Raw genomic sequence first — 12592 nt, 5'->3', positions numbered from 1 at the left:
ATCATACGGATCACAAATGCAGTATGGAGTACCTCAAGGCTCAGTACTAGGGCCGCTACTCTTCATGCTTTATATGTTACCCTTGGGAGATATCATCAGGAAACATGGTGTTAGCTTTCACTGTTATGCTGATGATACTCAGCTCTATATTTCTTCACGGCCCGATGAAACTAAATAATTTGAAAAACTAATGGAATGCATAGTCGATATAAAAAAACTGGATGACGAGTTATTTCTTACTGCTAAATTCTGAGGTGTTAATTATATGACCTAACAACGCTGCTTGTAATAACCTAGAACACTGTCTAAGACTTAATGGCTGGTCTGTCAATTATTCGTCATCAGTTAGGAACCTAGGGGGGCTATTTGATCGCAATCTTTCCTTAGAAAGCCACGTTTCTAGCATTTATAAAACTGAATTTTTCCATCTCAAAAATATATCTAAATTACGGCCTATGCAGAAATGTTATTCCATGCATTTATGACTTCAAGGTTAGACTATTGTAATGCTTTATTGGGTGGTTGTTCTGCACGCTAAGTAAACAAACTACAGCTAGTCCAAAATGCAGCAGCAAGAGTTCTTACTAGAACCAGGAAGTATGACCATATTAGCTAGCTCCTGTCATGACTGCACTGGCTCCCCTATCAAACATCGTATAGATTTTAAAATATTGCTTATTACCTATAAAGCCCTGAATGGTTTAGCACCTCAGTATTTGAATGAGCTCCTTTTACATTATACTCCTCTATGTCCGGTACGTTCTCAAAACTCAGGCAATTGGATAATACCTAGAATATCAAAATCAACTGCGGGCGGCAGATCCTTTTCCTATTTGCCGCCTAAACTCTGGAATAACCTACCTAACATTGTTCGAGACACACTCTTGCAGTTTAAATCTAGATTAAAAGACCCATCTCTTTAACCTGGCTTACACATAACATACTAATATGCTTTTAATATCCAAATCCGTTAAAGGATTTTTAGGCAGCATTAATTAGGTAAACCGGAACCGGAAACACTTCCCATAACACCCTATGTACTTGCTACATCATTAGAAGAATGGCATCTACGCTAATATTTGTCTTTTTCTCTCTTATTCCGAGGTCACCGTAGCCACCAGATCCAGTCTGTATCAAGATCAGAGGGTCACTGCATTCACCCGTATCCAGTACATATCCAGACCAGATGGTGGATCAGCACCTAGAAAGGACCTCTACATCCCTGAAAGACAGTGGAGACCAGGACAACTAGAGCCCAGATACAGATCCCCTGTAAAGACCTTGTCTCAGAGGACCACCAGGACAAGACCACAGGAAACAGATGATTCTTCTGCACAATCTGACTTTGCTGCAGCCTGGAATTGAACTACTGGTTTCGTCTGGTCAGAGGAGAACTGACCCCAACTGAGCCTGGTTTCTCCCAAGGTTTTTTTCTCCATTCTGTCACCGATGGAGTTTCGGTTCCTTGCCGCTGTCGACTCTGGCTTGCTTAGTTGGGGTCACTTCATCTACAGCGATATCATTGACTTGATTGCAAATAAATGCACAGACACTATTTAACTGAACAGAGATGACATAAATGAATTCAATGATGAACTGCCTTTAACTATCATTTTGCATTATTGACACACTGTTTTCCTAATGAATGTTGTTCAGTTGCTTTGACGCAATGTATTTTGTTTAAAGCGCTATATAAATAAAGGTGACTTGACTTGACAAACACACACACACACACACACGTTTGTTTTTGTGTAAAGTGTGTTCATCCCATAGGTGTAATGGTTTTTATACTGTACAATCTGTATATTCTATGGACATACACCAACCCTACACCTAACCCTAACCCTCACAGGAAACTTTGTGCATTTTTACTTTCTCAAAAAAAAACTCATTCTGTATGATTTATAAGCGTTTTGAAAAATGGGGACATGGGTTATGTCCTCATAAGTCACCCTCTCCTTGTAATACTTGTGTCATACCCATGACATTATACAGAGTTCTGTCCAAACAACTATGTATAATGACATGGGTATGACACAGGTATTACAACAAGAGCACACACACACACACACGCACACACACACACTGTGTCTGCATTCATCTCTATAGCGCATCTCTCTCTCACTGAACTAAAATCATTCAAGCTTATTAAACATCAAATATCATCTTACCTTCAGTGCTAAAGGTTCACTGTCACTCCATCACGGGACAATCACATCCTGTCCATCTCTCCGTGGCTCTGAACCTAAACCTAGTGCACTGTCTGCATAGGCAGTATTTTAAGGTATCATGGTGCTCCTGACAGAAGAGCTGTTGCCAAAAATTGGGAGGCAAAGATGGAGTCTCGCTGTGGATTTGGGATGAGATGGAGGACATGCCGAACTTTCCCTCCTTTTTAAAATGATGTTAGAAAAAATTGATATCTGTAAGTTAAGTATTAATTCTACAGGGTTCCTGCTGGAGAACTTTAAATTATGTGCAGGCTTTCTGTTTTTTATCTTATAGCATCGCAGCAGGGTTTGGATCAGAGCTGTTCTTGCCCACCGTTCAAACAGATTTGAAATACAGAGATGTTTCTACTCTTTAAAGCGGTTACTTTATTTCTTTATCTTTAAACATTAGAAAGTAGACAAGAAAATGGTCTGTGCATTTTTAATAATAAATATATTTGCCCACTAACCTTCTGAGGTCCAGCACTTGTTTTCTCATGAACAGTATTTTTATCTTACTGATCACATTTCAAACACGTTGAAATCACAGTTTGATTGATACACACTCTTCCAAAAATTAACCATGGTTTTACTATAGTAAAATTTATTTACATGCTCATACTTTTCAGTTGGCCAAGATTTCTAAAAAATCCTTTCTTTGAATTGGTCTTCAGTAATATTTTAATTTCTGAGATAATGAATTTGGAATTTTCCTTAGTGGTCCGTTATAATCATCAAAATTAAAATAAATAAAAATATGAAATATATCAGTCTGTGTGTAATGAATGAATCTAATATACAAGTTTCACTTTTTTGATGATATTCTAATTATATGACCAGCACCTGTAGTGAGCCTAATGAATACAGAATTCAGCTGATTGATATCTGGTTCACAATACATGCATGATTCATCCACAAACACAGCTTCAGTGTGTTGGATGCCCAGACACTGAAGAAAACGATCATGTCCGTCTACAGAAGACAGGTAAAAACTAATCAAGAGGACACTGACGGAGGGCATCTTCAAAAAGAAGCCAACTGACCGTGAGAGCGCAAGCACTATCATCCACTTGGCTCCGATGCAAAAATCACCTGTCGCCTGTTTATACCCGTGTGCATGGGGAGTGGCTCAGGCATGCAAATCCACTAGCCAAAGTTGATTGGCATTTTCTCTTAAAGTCAGAGAGGTTTGGGGCTCCCAAGTAAGAGCTCTAATGTCATCAGTCATCACAACATAACTCACGGCTGGTTTACTTAGGCAAGTTCAAGCAGCAAAAGATCAGATTCAGCTCACTCTGGAGGACTCATCAGACCTTGGCTGGGATAACTGGATTTTTAAGCAATTTTCCTCCAAAAAAGTAGTAAATGCTCATATTTTTCAACCCCCTATCATTTAAAGATCAGTCAGTTCTTCATGGATAAAAGTCTGACTGTGTTTTTCTCTCATTGGGAACGTTTTACTTCAAAATGCATCAGATTGTGGATGTAAAATGGGTTGATAACAGCATTTTTACACTGATTTTAATTGCATTATTGACTGCCTAGTACTTTATTTATTAATATTAATAATAATTTAATATCATATCTATAGATCATAACAGTAGATTAGCTAGATAAATTAGGAACACATTTTAATGAATTAATTAACATATTCCCATGAACAAAATTATCCAGTCAAATTATATAGTTTATATATATATATATATATATATATATATATATATATATATATATATATATATATATATATAATCTACTGTATATAGTTAATATACAGTTAAATTAAATAAATATCTATATTATTCTGCAGTCTAAAGAGAAATACAGTATACTGAACGCAGCATTTGTTGTCCGTTTCTCATTGAGATTTTTTTTTCCTTAAAATTATTGCATAATGCATTGTTACTTCAAATAAATGTTAACTAAAATAAAATGTAATAACATATCAATATAAAACTCTTTTTTTTTTTTTGCCAGTTGCCAAACATTTTTTTTTTAATTTAACACAAAGTTCTAAAACTGATATACCAAATAAACTACAACTAATACATAATTAATACTATAAAGACACATTTACGACAAAATAATAAAAAATGACAAACACACAACAGAATGACTATAGTGCATTAGATGCTTTATTACAACCATAACCACAAATCATAGTATAATGTAAATATTAATTTATTAATCTATATAGTTTCATATTCTACGTTTTTCTAAATATTCACACATAAATATAACAAAACCAGGATGCACCAATTGCAGTGTCTTTTTTTTTCAGGTTATTTGTTGGTTTCTGTCTGTAATGTGAATGTCTGTGAGGCGTCGTGCAGGTGTGATGAACACCAGTGTTTGAGTACAGCTATGAGTATCTTTATCAGTATCTCTTCTGCTCTTATCTTCACTTATTTTACTCTTGTTCATCTAAAAATCCATACCATATTTACATTTCTTAATGATCGTAATGGTGTTTCTACACGTGACTTTAACAAAACCCAATCTCAGACACTCCCTACTTTTTTCCCACGCCTGCTCCTGTCTGTGTAATTCAAAAACGCTCATTTATTTATTGACAGTACAATCAGATAACTGATTTTAAACAGAGTAGATTTACTGTAAAAATAACAAGCTTGTGTTAATAGTGGAATGTTTGTTTGTAAGCTGGAGTGAGCTCTTGAAGCTCCGCCCTCTTGGGAGCACCAGCTCATTTTCATAAAAATGGACAAACACAAAAACAGAGCATTTTGGCTCATATCCTAAAAGTGGCATTTTAACAAGCTATAAAAAGTTATTTGTGGGGTATTTTGATTTAAATTCTCACATACACAGTCTGGGTACATCAAATGGTACCTACCAAACCGTCATTTTTGTTTACCATTATAACCCTACTGTAATACATTCAAATGGACTGAAATCGGTTTTGAAATCTACTCCTTTATATAATACATTTATTCTGCAAAGTTGAAAAGGCTGGTGCTTTTAGCATCATGGTTTTGTGAAATGCATTTGGGAAAACATCTTTAATCCTCCCAAAGGCCTTTATCTACTCTTAAAGGCAACTTAGCAGTAAAGTTTCAATGCTAAAACATTTTCCTAGGGATGCACAATATTATCGGAAGGTTATCGGAATCGGCTGATAATGGCTTAAAATGTTAACATCAGCATTTGAAGGAATTATACTGATATATCTTGCCATGTATTATTTACATGAATAAAAATCACAAACACTTATAAATTAAATATTTTATACAGATTTGTTAATATGTAATATTTCTTCTAACGAATTATGAAAACTTATATACAATGTACTCTCATTAAAAATAACTTTAATAATGTTTATTAGTTTATAAGTTTTAATGTTTGCTAAGTTTTTGCTCAGAAATAACCAAAATTGTAAAAATTTGTTTATCATTTCCACACAGGAGAGACTTGGTGTTGTTTTAAAACAAAGGAAAAAACATCAGTATCAACATCGGCTACTGGCCAAAATGATTTGGAAAATATCAGCATATGGGATATCAGGAAAAATCTAATATTGTGCATCCCTAAATATTACTATTTGTTAGCTCATATTTAGGCATATATATTTCAACTAAATGAATAAATGCAGAATGAATATATGTAACTATTTTAAAAAATATATATATATAGATTGTTAATCTAACTTTGATATTCAGATATATGTAACTAAGTATGAATTGCATAAATTTTAGAAAAAATTCACCCCAAAGAAGGACAAACAAGAGTAGTGTTTGCTTCACTACGTTTCCGTACAGTCCTGTTCTTCTGGAAGACTTTCCCATTGGGTTGCGTCCTCCATGTCATAGTGATGTCCTCATCGTTCAGCGTCTGCTTTAACTAAACACAGAACAGACTTCCATTACTCTGTGGATGAATCTCATGCAAACAAGTCTGAAGCATTTTCAGCTCAGAATTAACATCTCTTACTTTATAAATCTTACAGAAATGGCCAAAACTCCAAACAAGAAGACTGACTGATGTGGGTTCTTGTTCACACTTTTTTTTTTTTTTTTGACTGATGTTTAACCCTTGTGAGGCATTCATTTGGGGTGTACACTCCGGCTGTTGAGGTCTCCAGTATAGAGCCAAAAGAGTATCAATAAAGATAAATGCACACACTACATTCACATATGCACACACAGGATTCATAAATACACACACAGGATACACAAATGCGCACAAAATTTACAAATGCACACACAAAATGTAAAAAGCACAGTTCACAAATGCATACAAAATTCAGAAATACACACACAATTCAGAAATGCACTCAACATTTACAAATGCACTCAAGATTCACAAATGCACAGGACAAGATTCAGAAATGTATTTCTGATGCACACACACATACATCTTGATTTACATATATCTTGATTTACAAACTTGTAAATGTTGAGTGCATTTCTGAATTGTGTGTGTATTTCTGAATTTTGTATGCATTTGTGAATCTTCTGTGCTTTTTACATTTTGTGTGTGCATTTGTAAATTTTGTGCGCATTTGTGTATCCTGTGTGTGTATTTATGAATCATGTGTGTGCATGTATGAATCCTGTGTGTGCATATGTGAATGTAGTGTGTGCAATTATCTTTATTGAGACTCTTTTGGCTCCATACTCCAGAGACCCCAAAGGATAACATGTGATCGTAAACAAACTTTTACAAATGCAATTTTACCTAGTTCATTATTGCTTTTACATTTGTGCAGTTTTGGGAGGATTCATGGTATTTTTTGTAATGTATGGGTCAATGATGTGACACCCAAATTTTCTGTCCAATTGCATTTTTTTTCAGTTAAAAATGGGTTTAAATGCATTTTAAAAAATGCTGTATATTAGAAGCACCTCTCCTACATATTAACCAACTTTAACTTTTTTTTTTTTTTTTTTTTTTTTCTGTTATTCAAAGTGTCAAAACATCATGTGGTGCGACGGTCTGGCAATAACTGTTGTTTTGGAAACCTATTTGAAATTATGCTTAATTTATTCAGATTCATTTTCAACACTTTTTGGCATGATTTCCAAATGATTTTGTAATCCTGTATAAAATTGCAAAGAACTTTGAAGGTTGCGCTTAATTTTTCTTTATTTTGTGTTCTGCATTGCGATGGATTTAGTGATTTTATTTGACAAATTCAAAAGAAAAAGTATCGATTTTATAATTTCCCTATTTCACTTCAACATCCTAAGTGTGACTTTTTTCACACTAACATACCAGATATAAATCCAATTTAATTTGTTTCGTTGTAGAGCTAGCAAGTGTTGACAGTGGTACAAAGCCTCATGCCACTTTGATAAAGGGAACTTTTTCTTTTATTTCATAAAATGTAATTTGGGGTCAAAAAGTTGCTTGGCAGCTTGGAAGGGTTAAACTGACATGATATTTGCTTTGTATGTTCCACAGTTAATTTCTATTCAGATGAGTATTATAAAGTTAACCTGGTTTAAGACAAGCGCCTTCAGTTTAGCTTCATCCATGTTCTCAGTGGCTTTCACCTGCACTCGGATCAGCTGCTTCTTCCTCTTGACTGTGGGGAAAAACAAATGTTGTATGGTTTACTATATGGGCAATTGCATGCAAATGTCAACCTCATCATGAAAAAAATTATGTTTCTACCAAAAGACCAAAACCCTATTTAAGTTATGCTTTGAAGTCTGTATTTTACTGCATTAACGTGCTTTAATAGAAATTCGAAGGAAAATACAATGTTTATCCACCACATTCTGTATAAGGGGTGCACCCGGATGGCAAAAAGTCACTTTGTCTAAAATTGAGGATGTTTGGATTTATAAGGGCTAGATTTATGACATCAGGAAGCTTCAGCGCTGTCATGTCCATAATGTTTTAAAGACTATGTTTATATCATATAGTAATTATTAATGCAATTAACTTGAAACTTTCTGTACAAAGCCAACTTATGTCCATTCTAATTATGATTAACAGCTCATCTCCATTCTTTGCTCTTATTAAACAAAAATGTGTTATGAACGTGAATGTAACAGACGGTTCATATCTAATCGGCACACATGTTTAGGCCAAAGAAATGAATATGAAATCGTCTTGGAAAAAGAGGAGATCTTAATTATTAATTAATAATCTGGTGCTTTCTCAGTCAGTGTTGGCTGTAAAGATGAAGTTGCTGAAAGCCGACGCTAGACGTGCCTTTAATAGAGAAATGCACCTGTTCATACATAATTAGAATTTGTAAAAAAAAAAAAATAAAAATTATTGGTTTGTTTAAAAGTAGACATTTAAATCTTTCTATAAATGTCTTTCTTTTGTCTGTGAGGAATGTAACCGGTTTATTGTCATGGAGATCACAGACATTAGACGTCAAAAAGCACACACTCTTTATGTTCTTTATTTTACAAAAGCACAACGTTTTGGTGTTATTGTGAGTGTACATAAATAAAAGCAGATTTTATTTTTTTTGGCAAATGTTGTAGCCTATTAGGTTGCTCTTATCTGCATTACCAAAAATGAAAATATTTTAAGTTCTGCTGGACAAAAAGAGAAAGGGATTGCGTGGGCACCTACATGTCATGCAGTAAGGAAGGTAATACACTCCCCAAAAAACACTTAAAATGCGCATATATAGTGCATATTCAACTAACTATTTTGAGGCTGTTGAAGTGGTAATTGTTAAAAGTTATGTTGTGCATGTAATATTTCAGACTTGTTGAGCTTGTGTCTTCATTGTGTCCATGCCATTATTGGTCTTCCTTTCTTAAAGGAAAAGTTCAACCAAAAAAAGAAAAAGTTTAACTTGCCCTCATGTCATTCCAAAGCTATAAGACTTTTGTCTGTGTTTGAAAACAAATTAATATATATATATATATATATATATATATATATATATATATATATATATATATATATATATATATATATATATATATATATGTTATTATTTTTTATTTTTTATTTTTTTCTCATAATTTTTTGTCAATTCATTGAGAGTCTAGATAATCTGTATTTTCAAGCCTCATAAATATTGTGTTATTGTAGAAGTAATCCATTTGGATATTTATATATGAATACATCTTAAATTATATGATAGCGAACATGTCTGTTCAAAAGAAAATATTGGTCTCCCAGACTAGCAATGGAGGACAAAAATTAAGAGAATATTAAATATTTGTGTTCCAAAAATTAGCAGCGTTTGTATGGGTCTGGAACAATATGGGGGCAAGTAAATTATGACCATTTTCATTTTTTGGTGAACTAACCCTTAGAAAAGCAGCCCTCCATGTACATGAACATCTGTGTGAATGTCATGTCTGTTTTATTGTTTCAGTAAAGTAGCAGCTTTCTGTGTTCTTTATTAGAAATTGAGTTTACACTCTGTCATTCATATACATGCTCACATTCTTTCACACACACATGCGTCTGTTAAATGTTATAATATCAAATGTTGTGCTGTGGTTTAGAATGGCTGTGCCAGAATTGTTTGTAAATACTTAACTAATTGTATAATTATTGTATAATTGTGTTTTTGTATATTTTTATAAAATATGTAACATTTCCCAACAAAGTTGAATTTGATCATAAAAGTTACTGTATATTCAACAAATGTTCAATGCTTTATTTAAAAACCCTGCTGTTAATGCCATACTTTTCTGCATTTCTTCTCATGTTACTTTTTGACTGTTTTCTCGTTTTTAATAAATATTTGCCTTTTGATAGTTTTGATATTATTTGTGTGTAAAAGTGATTTTAAAATGAACAAGATTTTTAGGTTTAATAGCTAAATTTGGGGTTATTTTAGTCTAGCAATGTCGTAATTTTAAAGCATAAAAAAACAACCCAGCATGCTGGGTTAAACATAATAACTCAACTTGTTTTCAACCCAGCAGTCTTTAGAGTGTACTTGTTTAATTACATAAAATTCAATATTTTAAATATGTAGTGATGAGTCAAATAATTATGTAATGAAAGTTACAGTGGGTGATTTATTTTATTATTCGTGCTATTTATTGTCCAGCTCCCTGTCACACCCATGGACGTTCTGCTGTGTTTTCATTCGCTATGTGCTTTGTGGGACCCAGTTTTTCTTTGATTGTGTCATTTGGTCATCACCTTCATTTTCTTTAGTATTTATATTGTAGTCTGTCCTGTTATTCCTCGTCTGCTGTAATGTGTGAATGTTGCTGTCCTTCATGACTTTTATGTGTGCCTATTTCATTTGCTTTGTTTCTTGCTGAGGAGTCTGCCCTGTTTCTTGTCATGCCTGGCTATACTTTGTGTTCATTTAAATAAATCTTTACATCTGCACTTGGATCCTCTTCTCTTCTGATCACAAGTTAAACTCCTTCTAATCATCACCTGTGTTCAGATTTTTCTGGTGCCGCTCCTGGGGGTCAGAAATAAGGTATGCACAGGTGGACTTTAGGACAAATTGCAAAACTATTTTTAAATGCCATATAATGTTCTCTGTCAATATTAGCTTTTTATTTAAACCTTTTATGTGTTTGTCGTTATCTGCGCTGCAAGCATGCAGAGAGCAAGATTTTGCGTGTTCAGCACACATGCTGCTGAGTGTGACGTGCAAGAAATGTGCAGTGGGGTTACATCATTTATTCTTATCTTTGTTTTGACGTTTTATTAGAGATGCGCGTGATTTATTTGACTACTTTTGAGCTGTTGATAAAAAACACCCACGTACTCCCATTCTAAGACTTGAAGAGCAACAATAATTAAAAATATATCTCTGATTGGATTTTTCTGAAAGAATAAAGTCATATAAACACAGGATTCTTTGAGGGTGAGTAAACTGGGTTAATTTTTTATTTTTGGGTGAATTAACTTTTTTATTAATTACTTTTTGTAAAAACTGATTAGGTTTGGATCAATTTGGAAGAATGTGAAAATTTTTAAATTCCAGTTCTCTTCAACAAACCCACGACAAAAGTATCATATAAAACCCAGCATACCTTCAGAATATTATTTGTGACATAATTATTTTGTCTAGTGAGTAAAATTTCTAAATAGAAAACAAAATGTTAAAATTTATAGGTTTGCGTTTTTTTTTTTTTTTTACACAAAACCGTACTCTGTAAAATTCTAAAGTAGATCATTTGAATCAAAGTCACATTTTCCTTTTCAGAGTTTGTCAACAAATAACAAACAAATGATTGTACAAAATAGTTCAGGACAGACTTACCAGTGTTACAGCAGAAGTAATAAGCTGAGGAGCAACTCCAGCTCTCAAGTGAACCAGAATTAATATATGCACCAACGCAGTCATAGTTCTGTTGTTTAAATGTCTGAGTAATGAGTTGGGTTGAGGAAGTAATGTTTGTCTGATCTGACCACTTCCAACTGTCTCTGTACAATCCAATCCAGACAAAACCCTGAAAACTAGATTGCAGCGTGTTTATCTCATCATTGTCTTCTGGACTCCTAATGATAACCAGATCTGTATAATGATGTCTGCAGTACTCCTGAGCATCAAACCACGTCGTTCTGGTCTTGATCAAAACCATTTTCTCTGTTGCATTTGCACTTCCTGTGAAAAATCAAAAACAGTTAAGACATTAAAGCCAAATTCATTTTCTCTAACGAATGTGAGCCTATATCTTTGTAAACAAAGATTATTAGAGTAAATTTAGCACGGAAACACCATTTAAGTTTTTCTACTTCAAAATTGTAAAAGCCATGCTATTAGGCCTATTTGTGAAATTTCCTAGCAATTTCTGAAATGATTTTTTTTCAAAGTTAATCTTTCTACATTTTTCCATGTACATGTAGGTATGGTCATCTTTGGCATCGATATGTTTCAAAAACGAGAACTCAAGTTCTCGTGCGGGACATGGGCAGGGGCCATGGCTGTAAATGAGATAATGAAAATATCTGAAGAAGACCGTTATGAAAATGACATAAAAATCTGTCTATGAGAACATGATTAGAAAACTCTTAGATTGTGATTTTGATGCAGCAATGTAGCAAAAAGGAGCATCTTAAAAGGAATAGCTGTCTGAGGTGAAGCTGAGTGACTTTACACCAATAAACTGAAGCCGGTTCTCTGACACTTCCATTTCATCCTATCCCAAATTAGGCTTTTTTTTTTTTTTTTTTTGGAATTATTATTAATTTTTTTTTCTGTTTTGAGTTGTTCTCATTAAAAAAATTCACATTGTTTCTATTAATTAATAATTTTCACTATTTTTTTCAATAATACTGAAATGTTACTTGCTCTCAAGATCTGAACTGAACAAGTCATCATTAATTTCAGACCTCAGTCCTTTTGGTGTTCACAATATAGTGGACTCAAAAGAAAACCTGGTTACTTTCATCGTCCTCTTCATCACTGAAGTGATCTCTGGCCATTTCTTCTTCACACCAAATCATGAAACCGATCAAGA

Source organism: Carassius auratus, chromosome 7 (genome assembly GCF_003368295.1).
Source record: "Carassius auratus strain Wakin chromosome 7, ASM336829v1, whole genome shotgun sequence".
Taxonomy (NCBI): Eukaryota; Metazoa; Chordata; class Actinopteri; order Cypriniformes; family Cyprinidae; genus Carassius; species Carassius auratus.
The sequence above is the reverse complement of the archived record's forward strand: the minus strand, read 5'-3'. Positions refer to the sequence as shown.